At 39.9% G+C, this 20,537-nt stretch overlaps 1 protein-coding gene across 3 annotated transcripts in view; it reads left to right on the top strand.

The window, feature by feature from the left end:
- ZNF609 (zinc finger protein 609) overlaps positions 1–20,537 on the top strand; it is an 81,692-nt gene that overhangs the window by 4,576 nt on the left and 56,579 nt on the right. The window lies entirely within an intron of this gene.

Consider the following 20,537-nt stretch of genomic DNA (forward strand, 5'->3'; position numbering starts at 1 on the left):
TCATCCGTTTTAATAGCGATCCCTCTAATACAGCACACGACCGCTTATCTTTATATAAGAGAGCTGTAATATGTGCAGAGGGGGTGACTCAAGGACATGGGAGAGGTGCTGAGCATCTTGAGAAATGCACAGTCTTTGTGTGCAGGGAGCTGAGATAGAAAGCAATAAAATGGCCTTTTGTCCCATTTCTCATATTTCCATTGTATACTCTGCTAGTCTTCCATTTTCTGCATTCACATTTGAGCTTTTTCTTTGGGGTTGGGGGGAGCATATGTCTAGTTCTTTTGTCACTTTACATCAAGACATGTTAATACGTCTTTGTGTTATAATATATTTCTGCTGCCATTTGTGCCTTTTTAAAACATTTTATCCCATCTACATTCTTTGTTTTAATTGTTCTAATAGAAAGATTTTCCAACTTTTTTTTCAATGTTTTGTTTTCCTTAGACTACCGAGGCAACTTTTTATATTCCTACATATTAATATAATGCGATACTCCGAAATGTCCAAAATTACTGAAGATTCCAATTTTGATTGTTGTAAATTGGAGTTAAAATGACTTCTTATGAGTAAAGCAGTGATGCTTTAAAGGAAATTTGTCAAATATTTTTTTTTCATTTGAAAATATAAATGTGTAATTTATTTTTATTTTTTGTAAATATATTTTTTTTTTCCTTGGTGAAATCACAGACAAAAAGGTAACAAGGTAGTCTGAGCAGTTTTATCCACTATACCATATACATGTTTATGAAAAATACAGAAACATACATTTGCGTGAGAATATAAGTCAACCCTTTTTAAATTTCTTTTTAAAAACCCAGCTTGAGCTCAGTGCAGCTTGGAGCCTGGCTCCAGTTCTATTATTAACCTTCTTGACCTCTAGGGTCTTGTCTCAGATTGGTCTAGTATCTGGGGGGTCTAGTCGACCCATGGCCAAGGTTCCGTGTATCTTCTAAATAAACCGCAGATTATATACCTGCTGAGTTTTGTCTTCTGGCTTGTGTCCCCCTGTTATTTTTGCTCTCACAGGCCTCACAGGATGACTATCCTGCTCTGTCAAGTGTAGTTTGGTGTGCTTGTGTTAGTGGGACCGTGTGTAGTCTTGCGGTATGTAGCCTAAAGATGGCTTTTTTTCCCTCTATCAGTTTCTGTGTATTTGGGTACTTTTTTTTTTTTTTTTTGTCAAGATGCACTATCCGTGGGAGAGCCTATCCCTCCCCTTTGTCCAATATTGTGATCTATAATGTGATGACCTGGGTATCCAGCTGCGCACTATCCCAGGAGGATAGCGGTCTCTGGTTCTGCCAATCCGTTCTATGTGTGTGTAGGGTGAAACTCTTCTGAGTCTTAAGAAATGTTAGAGAGGACAGAAGTAAGTTGGTGGTGATGAGCTGTGAGAAAGGTAGAAGAGCAGAGAAAAAATATAAAAACAGGTGGGGGGGGGGTATTTAGGTGCGTGGTATTGGGTCTGTGCCAGGTTCCGTCGGGATCTGTAATATAATCTTGGCGTATTCTTTATTCGAATGAATACTCCATTTCAGTGTACAGCACATGATTTTGAGATGCCTAGTGCATTACATCAGGTTATGTGAACGCACACTCGTTCTTAGTGAACTGCATGAAAGTGGAGCTTCTGACTAGACACGACTCCAAGCATGATATTCACTACAGGGTGCTGTGGTGGCTATAGTGCCATGACTACCCTCCACCCCCAGATTGTAAATGGTCAAACCGGTTTGAATTCTTACCTGTGGTCTTCTGGGCTTTTGTGCTTTCATTACAGGTTAGTGAGATCCGGAAGCTCTCTGTCTGAAACACTTGAGTCACCATAACCACTTCTATTAAATGAAGAGGATCCTGAGTGTGCTTACCTTAAAGGGGATAACCCACTCTCGAGCGGTTTAAGCCCAAATGCTGCCATCAGCGCCCATCCTCAAGTGGCATTCAGCTTCTGATTCTGCTATACGAAATGTGGAGTGCAACCGGCACAGCGGCCGTAGGTTAGCTAGAGCGGCCAGCTGATGCACTAATCCAGTCAGTGACTCCCCATTTAAAAGAAAAAAAAAAAAAAAAAGATTTTTCGATAATGGTTTAACACCTCAAGGTAAGAGCTCCCATGGCCTCCTGGCACAGTAATAACTTCATTTAGATGACATTGTTATGGTGCCTAAAACTTGTGGCCAGTGATCAGCTTCACTCATGAGATCCTAACAGGAGGTTCCGTCTCTCACTTTCGCCTACAGGGAGATACACGCCCAGGTGAGATGTCAAACTGTTATACATTGGTTTGACTATTTAAATGGGGTGAACCAGGGCACTACTGGCACTTTAACTACTACAGCACACTGTATTGGTTTTGTTTGCAATGTTGTTTCAAATATGACTGCTTTCATGGAGTAAAGGTAAGCCAGGAGATACTCTGAAAAGGGATATTTACTTAAATGTATGTATTTTGAAAGGAAAAAATATACACACAAAGGCTACAAGACTTGAACTCTAATCTGTAATCTGTTTTCAGTTAACTGAAAACGCCTTCTCACTGGCATTCTGTTCGAGGAGCGTTTATTTTTTTTTTTGTGGTCATGTGAATTCCTGTAAGGCCTGGCAGCTTGCTTGTCTTCCACCAGTTACCTATACTAACCACTAAGGGTAAATTAGGTACTATCATGCAACCTGTGTTTTGTACAGGTATTCCGAGAGTATAGTGATCATGTCAACAACTCAAAGGAGGAAAATTCAACCATGGTACGAAAATTAGACCTGTTATAGTTCTGAAATTTGAATGTACATCTGCATGGGTGAAATGAAGTCAGTCGGCTTCTTTTATATATTTGGCTTTTTCCTCCCATTTGTTGGATCGGCTGCTTTCTGTAAATCTGGTAAACACGTTGGTCTTTCACACACATCTTTCCTGCCACCCCATTGGATATCTTGATGGATGAGAATATTTCGATTTTATTTTCTAATATTCTATTTACCATTTATTGCGCACTCATTGATTTACAGAGGCTCCTTTTTTCATATATTTGATTGCTGTTCTCGCTCATCTTATGAAATATTTATGGCTCTGGAGGAGTCCCTCTAATATCCATTAAAAGCTGAGTCATGACTTGGCAAGGGATTAGTTTCAAGCTGGATCCACTCAATCACATCACTGATTTTGATAAGGCAAAGGCGCCATAAGATAAAGAAGGCACACCTGTCCCACCGCCCTTTGTTCCAAAGATTTGGTTGGTCTTTGGTGCTTATAGCTAGTGTATCTCTGCCTATCTCTGACAGGAAATCTGGATTCTCACCTTCTCTGAGTTAGAAGCCTGATTCGTGCATATTGGCTATACTTGGGCAGCTATCACCCTTGCTAATAATCGTATCTGTCATTCTTGTCTTAACAGTCTATCATCTACCCCATTGTAAAATTGCAAAGTGCTGCGGCCTATGTTTGCACAATATACTTATTTACATGTAAATCTTGAAATAACACAGACTGGGCATGCCATGTTTTTACTAGCCTGTATGTTGTCTTGTAAAGAATGTTTGCACACAGTACTTGTGTCTTTGAGCACGTTAGAAACGCATTGATAAATAGATTGGTCTAAAAAATGGACATTGTGCACCATTCCATATGTGTGCCACCCTCATTCCATGGCATGGTATTCAGAGCACTGCTAGGCATTCTTTGACACTACCACCACGATAAGACACCATGTCCGCCCAGACTAATTGGCAGCCACACATTATGTCCTACCCAGTAGGGGAAAGTTGAGTGACTAAGATACAGGCATAGACCAGGTGTCCCTTGATTAATGGCGCTACAATGCTGCTGGTGCTTGTATCTTGTGTCCACTTGTATCCATGCTCTCCTATACTACAGCACCTCCCCCATAAAGTGCCTTTTTGCCCTTCATTATTTATTTTATTTATTACTGGTATTTATAAGCACCAACAAATTCCACAGCGCTGTACAATATATGCAGACAAATACAAAAGGTAGAGAGGGGCCCTACATGTAAGCTGATATCTAGCCATTGAAGCTCTTTTATACAAAGTGCTTAGCCAGATAGCCTGTGAGCTTACAATCTAAAGGATACACTGTGTGGCTTTGAAAAATGTTGGGAAATCACACTTGGAAGTGTAATATTTTAATTTTTTACTATTTTATATTTCCGATCATTATATATTGGTGTATATTATTTTACAGATTTATGAGATAAGTAAAACTAACGCTTAGTCTTCCTTTTTAAGGAAAGGCTGATTCACTTTATTTTTTATTTAACCTTTTCATATCTGAGGACACAGTATTTTGGTAGATCTCATGCCATGTCGCCAATCACTTGTGTAAGGTTACAGTTGGTATGTGGCCCCTATTTGTCTGCAGCTTCCAGATGACCTTGTCAAGTCATGCAATGCATCAAGTCAGCAGCACAAGGGGTGTAAGGCTGTCACTCCGGGTCTTACTAATAACTTAACAGTCTTGCAAACGTCTCCGACATTTCCTTCTCCTACAGATTAACATTCTGGTATATCTACAGCTTGATATACTTATATTTAATGCTCTTGAAGACACTGCAGCAGCAATTATTTGGACCAATGTTACCTGTAAATTGAATCCAGTTTGTGACAAAACGGGGTATATTTATCATATAATTCGTTAAAGTCCATCATAATTTTGATCCTATTTATTGAAGACTGCCAAGTGTAGAAAAGTGGTGCAAAGATTAACCAATTGTACAGCACTACAGAATTAGCAGGCGCAATATAAATAATATAATAATAATGTGTTAGGACGCAAAAGAAGCAATGAGGGGGGAAAATAATCTACGCACAATATCTGCTACACATGTTGTGTTTAGGATGCTTTGAAGCTAGGGGTGCTGTTCTGTTTTTGTGTAAAGCAGTTTTGAGCGGTTTGGAGTCCATCAGGTGCCCATGGACTGGCCTCTTATCAGATTGTTAATGTGGACATTCCATTTCCACGTTTGAGATGCACATTTTGGATGTCCGTGATTGGATGAACTTGCTTTAGTGCGTAAGTTGCATGGAATGGTGTGATAGAAACTCTCTACCTACTGTAAGGGGCCACCCCCATCTTAGCCATATTGACCATGTGGAATTGTCAGTTTTTTTTCCTAGTCTGAGAAAGATTGGTTGAGAGCACTTAGTGATTCCAAACACAGCAGTTAGTCACCACTGTTCAGGATGGGTGAAATTGTCAATGTTAATGCTGCATTATAAATGCGACTTAGTTGCGGGCAGTCTCGGGAAGAGTCCTTGTTTATATCAGAGCAAGGGCACTCTAAGGCAACATAAAACTACTATAGTGAGTGCCTTTATTGCCCCATATAAATTAAAGGGACACTGTAGGAACCCAGACCACGTCAGCCCCATATGTTATAAAGTAAAGGGACACTGTAGGAACCCAGACCACTTAAGTGCAAACTCCATCACCCTTAACCCTGAGCATGTAATTATTGCCATTTTAATAAACTGCAATAATTACCTGCTAAGGTTGACTCCTCCTCTCGTGGCTGTTTACTACACAGCCACTAAATTGACTTCCGGGTGGATAGGTGACTTTTGGTCGCCTATTGGTGTTGCAAGCATGCCCAATATGCAAAGAATTAACATTAGCCAGCCCAGAAGTCTCATACAGGGCTAGCTAATTACGCTGTAACTCCACCTCCGGCTGCAATGTGCCATATGTTTGAAAAATAGAAACACTGCATATACAGACTCCAAGCACCAAACACTGGCATTGCTATGGTGCTGGCAACAACCCTTTAATTTATTGTATACACATTTTCCAAAATGTACAATTTTTTTTTTTTTTTTTTTTTTAGCAAATCTCCATAGTGGTGGTTTACGCAAGCTGGTCTGTTACGGAGTGCTGTTTTGTTTTCGATTTGTTTGTAATTTGTTTACAACTTTAAAGGGACACTATAGTCACCGGCACCTCTACCGTTTAACTATTTGTTCTGGTGTCTATAGCTTATCCCTGCATGCCTTTTAATGTAAACACTGCCTTTTCAGAGAAAGGGCAGTGTTTACATCACTGCCTATTAATACCTCTAGTGGCAGCCACTCAGATGGCCAGTGCAGGTGCTCTATTACAGGGCTGCTCTGTGTTTATAACGCCTACATTCAGCACCCCCCATGTTCTGCATGGAGATGCTGAACACTTCCCATAGATATTAATTGATTCAATGCATGTCTGAGGAAATGCTAATTGGTGCTGCGTTTTGCCTATGGGAAAGCATCAAATTGACTGTGATCATCAAGGTTTATCTCAGCCATGGAGGTGGGGAGATAGACCTAATCTGCTACTCCAGCACTATAGTGTTTCTTTAAAGTAAATACCGGAGAGCTGTTTTCCTGTTCTCCTCTCATGGCCTGCACAACTTTGGATAAAATAAAAGTACTTGAAACTTAATGTATACATTGCGCTAGTAGAATTGCTAACAAATGAATATACTTGTTTCATTAATCTTTACGGATAAGGTCCCTCCGTCCATCTGTCAGTTACTTGTATGCCATGGGTTAAATGACAGAGGAGAGTAGGAGGCCCCTCTTACAGGCAGTTATCCTGCTTTCTGTATGAGCTGCAGTTGTTGTGATATTACTACAGTCCAGCAAGACTGTCTTGCTTGCTTGAGGATAATGTAAATGGAGTGACAGGTGTATTTCTGTTTTAACATTGCACTGAATGAAGCCAGAATATAGGTGTCCTGGAGAAGGATAGTATTGCTTAGTGCTATAGGCTATAACTCCTGCTCCATGTGCAGAACATGGGGTTACTGTCATCATTGAATTGGAGGAAAGTAGTGATGTTATTACTAGTTTATTACCATTATTTAGAATACAGGGCATATATGTTGGGTATGTTACACTTTAACTATGCTGTGAGTGTGCGTATTTAACGACAAATCAGTTATTTTCTCCTAATGCATTGCTTTTTCATTTTTCTTCTATTTTTTTTTTTAAGACTAGAATTTGGCTGTTAAATTCTTGAAGGATCAATACTTTAAATGAGATTATCACCTTGTAAGACTTCAGTTACAAGTGCTCGACGAGGGGGCATTTATTCTGATTAATGTAGGGGTTGAGGAACTAATTGAATGTGCTGATTTAGCACATTAACCTCTCTCCTGACTTCACCACTGGGTTGATTCTGTAGTCGTCATGCATTATTCAGTTATTACTGCCAGTAACTTTATGCCTTGGGTGCAGTATAAACGTATATCAGGCCTTCTCCTTCCTTGAGATCTAATATTAAAGGAGCTGCAAACATGATAGTGTGTGTACTGCATGAAACTATAGCACTGTTTTCCAACAAAAACACTTTAATGTTCTCACCCTGTGTTTTAAGTACATTTTTTCATACAGATTTTTAAAAGAACAACAAAAAAAACTATTCATTGCACACCTGACACCTGCAGTAGTGTAATATTTCTGCTTGCCTGACTTACTCCCCCTTCTACTGGGCTTTGTGCTAAATAGTCACCAGAACAACTACAGCTTATTGAATTTGTTCTGGTGAGTAGAATCATTACCTTCAGGCTTTTTGCTGTAAACCTTGTCTTTTCAGAGAAAATGCAGTGTTTACATTACAGCCTAGTGATACCTCCACTGGCCACTCCTCAGATGGCTGCTATAGGTGCTTCATGGGGCAGTGCTGCACAGTGTGACTGATTTTCAGTGTCTCCACCCTCTGCATGCATACACTGAACTTTCCTCATAGCGATGCATTGATTCAATGGATCTCTATGAGGAGATGCTGATTGGCCAGGGCTGTCTTTGACTTGTGCTGCCTCTGCTCCTGATCTGCCTCCTTGACAGTTTCTGCCAATCCTATGGGGAGACATTGTGATTGGCTCAGATCACGACTTCTGATGTCAGCCAAGCAGGCAGATCAGAGGCAGAGCTAGCAGCAGAAGACTGTAATCAAAATAAGATTTTACTATATTTAGCGGGTCAGGGGGGCTAGATGGTGGTTTTAACACTATAGGGTCAGGAATACATGTCTGTGTTCCTGACTCTCGAGTGTTCCTTTGTCTCCTCACAGTGTTTGTAGATTTGTAAGGACTGTAATGTTCCATTTGAATTACACAAAAGCCTTTATGGGGGCACTAGTCATGCCAGCACCATGGTGTTTCACCATTCAATTTCCATTTGGAAGTAGTTGCTAAATAAGTTGGAGCATTTAATTATTTTGCAGATCCTGGGCCAACGCTGTCATGCATTTTAAAGTAAACCTGTTAGGGTTTTTTTTTTTTTTTTAATAATGTTTTTCCCCCTGTAAATCTGCTTCAATTATATTGAAAACTTAATGTCTCATTGAGAATCATTGTGTTTTCCGAAATATTTAGATATACCCACCGTACCTCCGATTTAGCGTCACCATTTACTGTTTTGTAGGTGTTGCTCTTCCATAATATCCAGAAAGCTGACGAAATGACAGTGATGGATTCTGTATGTGGACTCTTCCCCAACGTCCTGTGTGATGCCAACAAGCTGGCTTCGCTGCTAGCACAATGTATGCATGAAACTTTATACAGTTTAAAAAGAGTATAGTTGTAGATTCCATGACAGGCACTCTTTAAGCAAAGCAAGTTATTTTATTAATATTGGCAATAAAATGATTGAGGTTCACTTTAAATGTTTTTACTATAGACTTACTCAAATGCTCCACCTGTTCAATTTAGCACTCTAGATAGTAGTAACATTTTGATCTCATTACAGTCCCTGAATTCCCCTGACACTGTTCTGTTGAAAGCATAAGCTGCTAGCTGTCTGTCTGTCTGTCACAGCCACTTATTGCTGGTATGGTCCAGGCAAAATGTAATCTCCACCCTAGCCATACTTGCATTGGGGGCTGGACTTGAAGTGGCTGGAGACCTTATTCAATATTAAACATTTCAAAATGGCTTTACGTTGAATGGATGGAAGACATCACTAGTTTAATGAGATAAAGTGATTATAGTGCCTAGGGTGTCCCTAAAGGACTATAATGCTATAGTGCTCCTCTCCCTAGGTACACATTTTCCAAAGACTTTTTATTGATTTTTTTTTCCTCAGAGACTCACGTCTGTCTCCCGCGGTGTTGTTGAGGGCGTCCTACATTGCTGGTACTCATAACCACATGCATGGTGTATGCCATGCACATCCAATGGTTCTCATAGAAAAGCTTTGAATTCATTACTTTCATATGAACTTTTTTTTTTTTTACACTCCGTGCAAGCGAAAGCCCCTCTTATGGCTATTGGGAAGACCGCCACTAGAGGTGCGTTTAACCCTGCAATGTCAACATGGAAGTTTCTATAAAACTGCAATGCTTCACATTGCACAGCCTAAATGATAAAATGATGTGTTCAGACCACTTCATTGGCTTGAAGGGGTCTGGGAGATCTAAATCTCAGTGAAGTTGTGTGGGTGCCATATCCCCCCACCCCCCTTTAATCCTGCAGCTGAAAACAGTCTAGGTTAATCTGCCTCTAGTGTCTGTCATACTGAAAAAAAATACAATCTTTTAACCAGATGGACTCCTAGAGACCTACTGATTGGTGCTGCGCGGCCACGCATACATACAAGCCTCTCAATGCTTTTATATGGAAAAGGCTTTGAATTGGCTGAGATCATAATTATCGATATCATCCAAAGAGATGGAGCTTCCCTAAGGTGATCGGCAGAGCGATAAAATTCACGTTTTGTAAAGGGACAATATAGTCATCAGAACAACTACAGCTGAATGTAGTTGTTCTGGTAAGTATAATAGCTCCCTTCAGGGACACCTCCTTAGATGGCCACTGGAGGGGCTTCCTGGCTCAGCCCTGTCGTTCAGCGTCCCCACGCTCTGCATGGAGAAGCTGAATTTTCCTCATAGAGATGCATTGATTCAATGCATCTCTATGAGGAGGTCCTGATTGGCCAAAACAGCATTTGGCCACGCCCAGTTCCAATTTTAGCCTAAAAATCGGGCAATTTGATGTCACAAAGAGGCGGAGCCAGTGCCGGCGGACCCGCACACCGCTGGAAATAACGTGTGTTTTAAACTTTGATTGGGGGGGCTAAGGGGAGGGCAACCCAACTAAAATGGTGGGTTTAGCACTATAGCGTCAAGAATACATGTTGTGTTCCTGACCCTATAGGGAGCAGTTATTGGCAGCAGGGGCCCATTCACCTAACGCTATAGTGGTCCTAAAAGCTAAGCTGTTTGTGTTTATCTATGGTAATTGAAATTACTTTTAAAAGCTTTTTTTTTTTTTTTTTTTTTTAAATATATTCTTTATTTTTGCATGTGCATATATAAGTAACATACGGGCTTGCAGGGCCACGATAGCAACCGCAGGCATAATCATAGCATTTCAAGGAGTGGCATATAATACAGCACTTTTTTTTTTTTTTTTGAAACAAGTTGTTTCATTAGTAGTAGTTAGTGGGTAAAACTAAGCTAGTCGTGCAAATAACATTCCCCGGTACTCCCAGGGTTAAAGGTATAGAACATTACATTCTTGAGTGAGTGGGTTAAACAGTTATATTTCAAGCTTAGTCATGCATCAAGATGGTAAGATTTACATTGAGTGTTTAATGTGGGCTAACGAGTGTGGCTATTAGTGTGTATTGTCTAGTGTTTTGACATATAGTTGTGCTAGCGTTCGACCTGTATGTGTTTAAACAGGATTAGGTTAGCATATTGGATTTACTGCACAACACATGAGACGTTTAACAGTAGCCTTAGTTGGTTATACATTGAGTATATGTCCAGCATAAGTAAAAGAGAGCGGTGGCTAGAGCAAAGCCTATGATTTAACCTGTGTGCCACGGAGACTCCGTAAGTCTCTTATGGGTAAGTGGGGTAGACACAAGAGACTGGTGCCTAGCCGAGAGTTTGCATAAAAAAAAGTTACCCTACCGCTTGCATGGGGAATGCATAGTCCTGCACGGCATCCAGAGTCCCATCCGCCTTGCTGGGGTTGTCGTGGAAATGCAGGATTTGCGTTGTGAAGGTAAGGTGGGACGCAGGGTACATGATAGGTGGCTCCCGTTAGAGGGTACATGATAGGTGGCTACCTTCAGGTGGGCTCGCTGTTTCTTCGGTTTCGCCGGTGTAGGTGCTGCTTTAGGAGCTGTTGGTGGTCCCTGCTGTTTGGTAGGCACGAGATGTGGGGGGTATGGATATGAGTGCCCCCGCCTGTCAGAGCTGTATCGGGACGCTTTATGAGACTTCCTCCTCCGATCTCCCGCTTGTGTAGCGCCATCTGTCTGGCTTGGCTGTGTCGGTTTGTCCCCGTTCAGTGGAGGGCTTGCTTCAGCTGTGGATCTTGTCTGGCTTCGCTTGGTGTGTTCCCAGTACTGCTCCCAAAAGCGCTCAAATGCTTGGTCTATGGGATCCCCGAGTCTGGGATCGATGCGGCCATCCTGGCCCGTTCCGGGCCGTGCTCCTGCTTTGCTTGTCCCCTCGGAGCCGCCCAGGGAGGACCCGGATGACCCCCGCCGGTCCATGGGGGGGGGGGGGGGGGGAGGGTTGAGGGGGGTGGGTGTTGAGGTGGGTGGGAGCAAGCCCGGATCCCGCTGTCGATCCGAGAGCGGCCGTCTCCCTCCGTCTCGACCTTCTGCAGGCCGCAATCTTGTACCGACCTGGAGCTGTCGCCCGCCGGCCACAAGGCTTTATCAGTGCCGTCGCTAGGCTGTGCGTGAGTGGCCCGCTTTGACATTTGGGCCCAAATAGTCGGTTCTGTTAGGATTTTGGCCCGGAGCTCGGGCAGCATGCGACCGGCCGGTCCAGCAGTCAGGCTCCGTCCCCCTACTTTAAAAGCTTTTGACAGCATGTCATCTGTCCTCTATTTTGCAGTGCTGTTTGAAAAATTTTCTATTTTGTTCTTTGCTGTTTTGGTCTAACCTTTGCAATTTGTGTTTACAGAAACTCACTGTTAAGTAAATAAGTGTGAGTCAGTGCTGCAATCTAAAATCCCCCTATGATTCTATTTTCTAGTCTGGTGGCGATTTAGTTTTTAAATCCCTCTTCATCCATAGAGGAATTCACAGGGGTATCTTGAACACAGCAGACATTATATGAGTGAAAGGGATTGGGTTTTTCCTTGTAGACGTTAAAAGTGGTTCTAGGCTGCAATCTGTGTTTTTCCTTAGTAATTTCTCTGTACTGCTCCAATATCACTTCTCCTTTGCTTCTCCAGGTAGAATAAATGAAAAGGAAATTATTGTATTTTACGATTTTATGAAGGGTTTGTGTAAGATTGCAAATAGTTTAATTTCCATCCATAGTATATATGTGTATGTGATGAGTTTGATCTCAAAATTATGGCTATTAAATATACTCTCTAAGATGTTTCTTGCAAATCTGCTTTAATGTATTCTTTTTGTTTTGTTTTTCGTCTTGTGATGCAATCTGCTTCCCCAACCATTTGTCACAATCTCTTATGCCTCTCCATCTAGACAGGCTTAATGAACCCAGTGGCTTGTGAACATGTTGTTATGCCTCTCATCTGACAATAAAAGACTCTGGGTGCAGTGAGATCCCCAATTCACCTTGCCGAAAGTGCATACAATGAAACATTAAAAGGTTGAGGATCAGCACTGTGAAATTGCAATGTATGTGCTAATCCATTTTCTTGTGCACCACAGTATCTGCAGCATCTAGATATGACTACAGCACTGCCTGGGGGAAATCCAGTTTAAAAGCTTATGGGAATCTCCCTGTGTTATATGGCAATTCACTTTGAAGGCTGTGTGTAATGAAATCTGTTCTCACTTTGAATCTCTGCTCGGTTTTAAATGCCCATTATTTACATTTATGAAGCTGAAAGGTGTGTGTGTTTGTGTGTGAGATTTGTATTTAGAGCAGGCCAATGCAATTGGAAGTATATAGTATGTGTTAAGTCGAACAATATTAAGATTGAAAGGACACAAGTTGCAGTAGTATAGGATGTCTGTGCTTTAAATAAAAACAAAAAATGGTATAAGGAATAGGAAGCAATGAAACAAAAATAAATTGTGACTGGTAATTTGTGCTCACGGAGGAGTCACAAATGTCAAGAGTGCAAGTTATATAGACATGCACCCACAGTGTGTGAGTCATGGCCTCCCCGAGTTGTTCAAAGGGAGATAAGTATGGTGGCCTGTAGTGGACATATTATCCATATGCATTACCTTAAATCTTGGATTTAACATGCAGGAGATTCTTATAGCTATCACAGTGCAGACGTCCATCCTGAACCAGTAATTTGGATAGCAATTTAGTTTCTTGTTTTGTGAGAAGCTCACAATAGCGAGACAACATGACTGTTGACGGGACAGCTGCGGTGAGAGTTTTATATCTGTCCTTCAATACAGGGATGTGGAATTTTGAATTGTCTGATGTTTAGCATCTGTCGTTCCAGATGCCAGGCAGGCAATGGCTTTTTGGGTTTTATTTTTGGATATAGCCAGAAAAAATCTCCCTTGAATCAGTGGATTCCCAGCACTCACTTTGACTCACTGAATGCCAGACTGCTGGGGAGCAGGTTTGAGAGGGGCTTCTCTGTGAGCTGATACGTTGCTTGTTCAAATTCAACAAAAGCTTGCGGTTTGGAATAGTCTGTATGTGCCTTGATATTTTTCTGTGGTCTACAATTCATGAGGGAGGGTGTGGTAGTTGCCCTGGTCTGTGTGACACCATAGTGTTGACCCCCTATCTTTATTGGTGGGTGCCATTCCTTACTAAAGCATTGGACCATGTCACAGAGCTTCAGCTCCTCTCTGTGTCTATTCAGCACTGTCTGAGCTGTGCAATAAGACGGTTACTGCGAGGCACTTCCAGGAACTCTTAGACTCTGTGGTTATCTCCATGACTGCCACAACACCCGGTGATGTCATAGAGGAGTGCCCATATACAGACGTTTGGCCACTATATTTGCAGTAGGTGTGAAAGCACTCCCTTTAATCACTTGTCAGCATGGGGCTGCTAAATATTAGCCTCTGCTTACTGAGGGTCAATCCAGGTATGGATTTAATACCTAGATCTTAAAAGTATTTAACATTTCCAGCACTTAAAGTGGAGCAGTTTCCATGCTGTTTTAAGGGGTTTTAAAGTCTACTATTTCTAGGAAAGCATATAGTGTCCTAAGGACTTGCCGTGTTTAATATTTGTGGGCTGATTGACTAAACTATGGCATGTTGGGAGTTCACAAGATAATTGCAAACTTAAGATCAAAACAGCGAGCTGTAAACATGGCTAGCTGCACTTTGTTTGTAAATTTGATGTACTTTATTTTACTTTTTCTCTTCCATTTTGACTATTTTAACATAGAAACATAAAACATAGATGTTAGCTTACAATTTGCAGTTCCCTGGGGAATTTCTCACAATTTACAATATGAATAACATTGAATGACAACAGGAACTGTATATTGCGTATTGCATGCAATAATTGTTCAAGGAATTGGTTGTAATAATATGGACATTTTGCAGTTGCTTTTTGTTTATTTTTATTTTTTACCTGTTTATATGCTTTTTCTAACTGCCAGTTCCAGCCTGACTGTATGTGATAGAACTCGTATATAGGGGAATGGATAGACTGGGTAAAAGTGGTTTGAGCCCTTCCTTCTCATTGTAGGGCCCTGGTCATCAGGCCACTCTCTCCTAATATGTAACTCCATTATTATTTTAGTTCAACTTTTAACTTAACCTTTTCTTCACCTCAAGTGGCTCACTTTGAGGTCCAGCACAGAGCTTCAGGACAGCCTTACAGGGACATTTCACACACGAAGCACTTTAGCTTGCTGCCTGTGTCCTTATTTTTATTATTATTTATTTTTTTTTAAAGTGTCGATTTCGATAGAAATTGACACTTTTTTGAATTAACCTGATTATACCCCCCTGCCTCTAAATCAGACCACTCTGATCCTGTAACTTCCTGGTTGCTTAACTCTATGAAGCTAAACTCAAGAGACTACAATTGCTCAGAGCACCTGCCTTGCGAAGACTTCTCATTGAGCTGCATTTGGAAGTCTGTGATTGGACAGCCAGAGAAAGTTTGGGCAGGATTAGAAGGGGAGACAAGAGAGGTGCAGACAAGAGAATTTTGCGAGGTTACGCACAAAGAAAACAATACATAATTAAATGCATGCATTCTTTCATTGGGGGTATATCAACATATGTCTATATAATTATATGTATATTTATATCCATATCATTTTTTTTTTCTTGTGTGTTTGGGCAGTGGAGTGTCCCTACTTTTACCCCTTGAATACATGTTGTTCGTTCTGTATTACTTGCAAAGTTGTGTCAACCAATTTATCCCTGTGGGTCCCTGTGTGCCTCCCATCTGCTTCCTAATGGATGGTACGCTGGAGGTATCTAATCTGCTGGTATACTCAGATCCTTGCGTACCTATGGCAGTTGTACAAATACTGTTCAACGTATATTACTTCTGTTATCTTTACAGAAGTAATATTTTGTGCAAATATATGTTCAGTTGCACAAATCTAAATACATTTTTATTTTCAACACAAAAATAAGTGACAAATATAGTACATGCATGCATCTGCGTTGCACATATGTTTAGAATTGCTTAACTTTTCCAGAAAAAGTAATTTTCTTTTGATTTAGCCCTGGCTTAGATTGTGAACTTCAGTCTGTGCACATGAAATTACTGTTCATGTAGGCTTCAAAGAAAATACCATGATCCATTATGTAGCAGTGTGGCTGACTGAACAATATATATATATTTTTTTCTTTTGTTTTTTTTAGATTTACAATTAAGAATATACATTTTATTTTAAATATTGGCATGCGTTTTGCTTTTGTTAGGGGTATCCTACACCCATGAGTCTTTATATACATATTCTTGTGGCTCCTAAATAGTTTGCTTTATTCTTAATTGGCATATGAGTAATGCATATAATTAGCACTAATGTTAATTATATACTCGTGTATATAATTTGTTTTATCTGGTATATCTCTAAACCCCTTGCCAGCTGCAATTTAATCCCTTGTGGTACATTTTTGAAAATGATTCACAGGGACACGTTTATTATATGTTCGCAATGTAATACTATAAGCAATAATATTAGATTTGTGTTATTGCTTCCCACACGTAACTAAAGGTTCTTCGTATGTTTTTGAATGTGTATATGAGAGACTGTGTAAAATGAAGTAACAATGGCTTGAACCCCCACTCATTTGCTTTGGGTGTTGAGTAATTCCTTACTACCTTGTGCACATGCATGTATGAGCAAGGACTCTTATCAGTTGAATACTAATCTATGGTTTCAGTTGCAGTAATAGAATCAGAGAAATTGTATATAGATTAAAAATCATAAATTTAATTGTGTTGATAAACAATACCGACACATTTAAAGTTCTCACCACTTAAATACTTGTACGATGCATATAGCCTGTAGTTGCTGTACCCACTGATTTTGTCATTATTTATAACTTTGTTTAAAAAAAAAAAATGGTTGGTTGCCTGATGGGCTGACTCGCTCTTATTGTTGCTGCCAAAACTTCAGTGGATTAACGTGGACATTCAATAATCTGATGGTTTTTAACCTCCTGTGGATATGTAATCCCACAATTCCTAGCTGTCCAGACAACCAGGATGTAGGATATAATAATCGACCCATGACCTACTTGCAAGACATCCACTTATCCACTCTCCACCAGAGATTATTACACCATTAATTTAAATGTTCTCACTGCTGGGCCGTTTAGATAACTAATGTGAGGGGACAGGTGATTAAACATAGTCCATAGTCCGTTTAGCAATAGGTGTACAAATAGAGATGGTAAGGAAGTTTAGGAACTTTTTGTTTTCTTCTGGTCTCTGTCTGGGTAAGAACTTGTCATGTCAAATTGGGAAAGGGCCCAAATGTATTTATGTGTATACATATATACTGGTTGGCCCAAAAGTAGGTATATAGTTGAATCAATTATATTCATCACAACAGATTATATAGGTACATGTACACATGAACACACAGAAACGTGACTGTTAAATTTCAGGAATTTAAATATCAGTGTATCAGTTGGAAAGCATAGTGGAGAGATATTATTATTATTATTATTATTATTATTATTATTATTTATTATGAATGACCGCAAACCTTAGTCAGGAACAAAGACCCGTGGATTCTAAAGACTAAAAATGCCGAGTGGGTGCAGAAAGTGTGGCAAGAAGCATCTGACACTACTTCACCAACATCTCTGATAATTTATTTAACCTATCAGAGATGAATTTGAAACAACAAGAGCAATGGTTAATGCACCAAGATCTGGACATCCTAGGACTTCTGTAATAGAGGAAAATTAGATGATAGTTGTGCTTGACATTTGTGAACTGTCCAAAAAAGTCCACACAATGTGCGTCTTGGCAGCTATCCATACCAAAACATCCTTGCAGCACTTAATGCCTAAATTGAAATAGAAGCTGTACCATCCAAGACTGTTACATGGTCTTCTGAAGGACGACCCACACCGTCCATTGCAATTCTGTGAGATACATAACAAAACTTCAAACAAACCTGAGATTCTTGATAAGATCATCTGGTCAGCTCGTCTCAGAATCCTTTATGGACATTGATGCCAAACTAAATTTGTGTTGCACAGTGTACTGGACGGGTTCGAGGAATGTTGCAACATTGATGGAAGACATTTCAAGCACTTACAAGATTAGTATTAAACAAATATATAAATGTAATAAACATATAAGAAAATGCAAATTATACTGTATGTCATGATCTACGTTTGGGCCAACCTGTATATGAAATATCACTATTGTGCATCACCTGCATATCTTCAGTTAAACATTAAGAAGTCCTGCTTGGAAATAGAAATTTGAGAAATCATGTTTCTACATGGAGACATGATTCCTCGAGTTTCTGTTAAAAAGCAGGACTTCTTAAAGTACAGCTTGAGGTTATATTTATAGCAATTGGCTGTTGACACAAAGGGCTTCGGGGGCAAAAACATCAGCAGAGGTATTTGTAACCAGTGCTGTTGGTATTGGCTCTATCTAGAGGAACCTCTGCACACTACAAACCAATTGTGACTAAATTCCAGTACAGGAAATAAGATTACACAAGCGGTTAGGAAAAACCATTGAGCATGGCAACACAGTAAGCAATGTGGGCTTGAAGGGATTGCTGTTAAGCATCATTGCAACTTTAAAAGATTGCACAGATGATGGTGCATAGATTTACTTGGAGCCTAAACGTAGTTCTGAGAGTAGCTTAGAACTACAGTAACTTGTAAAAAATAAAAATTGCTGCAGTTCTCCGCCACCTCCTCATAACAGTCAGTCAGGCCTGGGGAGCCCTCCGTTCCAGGCTGCCAAGTTTGTGTATGCATTATGTGCAACTTATACTGAAAAGGCAGAGTCTAAATATTGAGCTGGGCATGGTCCAAATTGAAAGCATCTACGGTATGACTGCTATAAGTTTGTAGAACAGTTTCACTCATTCTTTGTGATGAATGGAACTGCACTTGAGAATACACCTGTGAAAGCTTTAAAGGGGGGATTGTGTGTATTGTTCGAGATAGATATAGATATATAGTTAGATCGAAATATATATATATATATATATATATATATATATATATATATATATATATATATATATATATATATATATATATATATATATATATATATATATATATATATATATATATATATATATATATATATATATAGAAGTAAATGATAATCAGCACTCCCAGGTATTTGTAGAAAAACCTCTATTTATTCCAAGAAAATGTCAACGTTTCAGTTCCTCTAGGGAACTTTCATCAGGACAGCAAGCTTGCTGTCCTGATGAAAGTTCCCTAGAGGAACTGAAACGTTGACATTTTCTTGGAATAAATAGAGGTTTTTCTACAAATACCTGGGAGTGCTGATTATCATTTACTTCTATTGAATAGTGCAATCGAGCACCAGGTCATTATAACCGTAAGTAGGAGTGCAAGGCTTTTTTTTTCTTTTTTGTTTATATATATATATATATATATATATATATATATATATATATATATATATATATATATAATTATATAATTTTTTTTTTTTTTTGCATTGGGTGCATAATGTAAAAAGGACGGCAGGAGGGAGGATATTTCCCTCACCCCCAAACTTCTGCCTTTAACGATCCAGTGCAGACACTGTAATTTGTCGTTTGTTTAACCCTCCATGCCATTTTCACGCCACTACTGTAGTGTGTAAACCAGAAGCAAGGGCATTTTCGATAAAACCCAGTACTGCACGTATTCATGCATGATTAGTATCCAGTCGTGCACAGGCACATTTCCATAACATTTATATTTAGATAAACTTTTAGTTTCATGCTTTATCAAAGTTTAATATCCTGAACTATATTTTAACTCTTTGGACAACAGAACCTTTTTATTTTTTTGCACTCTTCACATGCCCTGTAAAAAGACCTTTTAAAGCAGTTAAAGAATCACTATACAAACATGTATTCCTGACCCTATAGTGAACCACTCCTCCTCCCCCCCCCCTTCATAACACCCTCAGAATGGGTTCAAACTTGCCTTATTTCCAGCTCTCCATGGGTCTGCCAGCGTTGTCACAGTCCCCTTGGTGACATCATCAAAATTGCCCATGGGGAAAGCATTGGATTGGATACAATTGGCAAGGGGGCGGGCCAAACCCTGTTTTTGCCAATCAGCACCTCCTCATAGAGATGCATTGAATCAATGCATCTCTGAGGAAAATTTAGCATCTCCATGCAGAGCATGGTACTCTGAACGGCAGGGCTGCTTACTGTGCAGCACTGAGCCAGGAAGCCCCTCCAGTGGCCATCTGAGGAGTGGCCACTTGGAGGTGTCCCTAGGGGCAATGTAAACACTGCCTTTACATGAAAATACATGAAGGGAGCTATTATACTCACCAAAAACTACATTAAGCTGTAGTTGATCTGGTGACTATAGTGTCCCTTTAATGTTGTGCGTTTAAATCATTGGTGGCTTGATGTACCTTTGACCTTTAAATGGTTCATTTCACAAATGTAGATTGTTTTGATGGCGGATAGACTGTTGTAATCCTTTCAAGGGTTACTTTCTTAAACTATTAGACATTGTCTCCTTTAACCCCTTAAAGACATATGACCTGTCATGATTCCCTTTTATTCCATAAGATTGGTCCCTAAGGGGTTAAAGGTACTCTTCACTTCCCACATTAAGAACCAGGATTTTGTATATAAATAGTTTTTCTTCTCGTCCTTAATGTTCTATCTAAAAGCTTCTCTTGTCTGCTGCCTTTGCAAGCCCTCCCCAGCCTATACTTTCTTTACCAACTTCTCAATGCAGCTCCACTGAGCTAACCTAACCAGGAAGTAACAGGACCATTTGTCTGACAGTCGGGGGTTGTAAGTAACCAGGTTAATTTATAAAATTGCCAGTTTATAGTGAAATCTTAAAACATAAAGCATTTGAGCATGCTCTAAGTGCTTTAGGGGTCTGATGTGCCCCTTTATTTTTTCCTGGCTATTAAATAGCTTTCTTCCTGGCATTCCTTCTTGAGCTCATGT

The sequence above is a fragment of the Pelobates fuscus genome, chromosome 3 (genome assembly GCF_036172605.1).
Source record: "Pelobates fuscus isolate aPelFus1 chromosome 3, aPelFus1.pri, whole genome shotgun sequence".
Taxonomy (NCBI): Eukaryota; Metazoa; Chordata; class Amphibia; order Anura; family Pelobatidae; genus Pelobates; species Pelobates fuscus.